Source organism: Balaenoptera acutorostrata, chromosome 4 (genome assembly GCF_949987535.1).
Source record: "Balaenoptera acutorostrata chromosome 4, mBalAcu1.1, whole genome shotgun sequence".
NCBI classification, from domain to species: Eukaryota; Metazoa; Chordata; class Mammalia; order Artiodactyla; family Balaenopteridae; genus Balaenoptera; species Balaenoptera acutorostrata.
Window position 1 is genome coordinate 105,132,382 of NC_080067.1, and position 1,937 is coordinate 105,134,318.

Consider the following 1,937-nt stretch of genomic DNA (forward strand, 5'->3'; position numbering starts at 1 on the left):
GGTCGATGGGTATTGGAGGAGAGAAACTGAGTAGTCTAAGTCATCATCCGCTTCTGTGTGGGAAGGGAAATCCTACAATCATGTACATGCACTATTGCACATTATTAGTTTGTGAGCTCCTTCCTTGTAGAGCTAGAAGTGGAATCAGGGGAATGAAAAAGTCATAACAGTTGAGTCTTAATGGGATGTGAGGATGCCAAAAAGAAAATATACCCAGATAAGGTTCTGCAGAGTAGCTGTGCAGGATATAAGGCTGCCAGTGCTCAGTATTAGTCCCTGAGTACTTAGCAAGGGGCAGAGGTCAAGGGTAAGGGCATTAAGGAGGAATACAATTTGCTGTTTCTTAGCTCTGGATAAAGCCAATGTTATGTTCTCTTGGTTACACCCTTATCTTCAGCTCCTTTCTCCCCAACACTGACTCCTTTTACAACACCTATTTACCACTTAGCCAACTGATTTGTCTTTGCTTCAAATGTTGTTTTTTTTTTTAAATAGTTACTCTCTTTTTATTTATTTATTTATTTATTGGCTGCCTTGGGTCTTCATTGCTGCGTGCGGGCTTTCTCTAGTTGCAGAGAGCAGGGGCTGCTCTTCGTTGTGGTGCGTGGGCTTCTCTTGTTGCGGAGCACGGGCTCTAGGTGCACGGGCTCAGTAGTTGTGGCTCGCGGGCTCTGGAGCGCACGCTCAGTAGTTGTGGCACGCCAGCTTAGTTGCTCTGCAGCATGTAGGATCTTCCCAGACCAGGGCTCGAACCCATGTCCCCTGCATTGGCAGGCGGATTCTTAACCACTGTGCCACCAGGGAAGTCCTGCTTCAAATGTTTTTGAAGTCAGTACACCACCCACCATAAAAATCTTTTCTTTAGCAAAAGTGTTCTAAAACACAAGACATAAGCTCTGAAAGGTAAGTATGAAACTCTGAGGTTTTTGTTGTAACAGCAAATGCCCATGGAGTTAAAAGGAGATGAAAAGACTTCTCATGTATGGAAGCAGTAGCACTTTAGAAAAAGAGACAGAAGCAGTACTGGGCTCTCACTCTGTGAACGTAAGGGTCTGTTGTACTTCCTACATGTAAAGTGTTCCCCAAATTACCCTCATGATTCATATTTTGAATGCCATGAAATTAGAGTCATTTGCAGTGGGTCCTCCCCATCTGCCGATATGGAGGGCTGACTGTCCTAGACCATTTTATATAAAGGACATGAACATCTGCAGATTTGGATCTGCTGGGCTCCTGGAACCAACCCCCCTCAGACACCAAGGGACCACCGTACTTCACTTACAGAAATCACTTCTTCCGCTTAGGGCAAAAGGTCAAAACATCTGAAAGACGAGGAAGGAACCGACTGCAAACAAGAGCATCTGTTTCTATTTATGGTTTTGAATTCTGCAGAACGACTGAAGTCATTTTCATGTTTCAGGATTATGGTGACTCAGCTCTTCCTTTCCAGTAAATGTAATTTTTTTAAAAAATTATTTATGTATTTTTGGCTGCATTGGATCCTCATTGCTGAGCGGGCTTTCTCTAGTTGCGGCGAGCAGGGGCTACTCTTTGCTGTGGTGTGCAGGCTTCTCATTGCGGTGGCTTCTCTTGTTGCGGAGCACGGGCTCTAGGCACGTGGGCCTCTGTAGCTGTGGCTCGCTGGCTCTAGAGCGCAGGCCCAGTAGTTGTGGCGCACGGGCTTAGTTGCTCTGCGACATGTGGGATCTTCCCGGACCAGGGATCGAACCCATGTTCCGTGCATTGGCAGGTGGATTCTTAACCACTGCGCAACCAGGGAAACCCTGTAATTGTTAATGAAACTTGCCTTACCTTTCCCAGAGGCAAATAATGCTTTTCATTTGATTAAATCCTATTCAATAAGTTAAGAGTTTGTGTTTGTTAAACTCCTGAATGGGTTGTGTATGTTTGTGTTCATTTTAACATTTATTATAGAA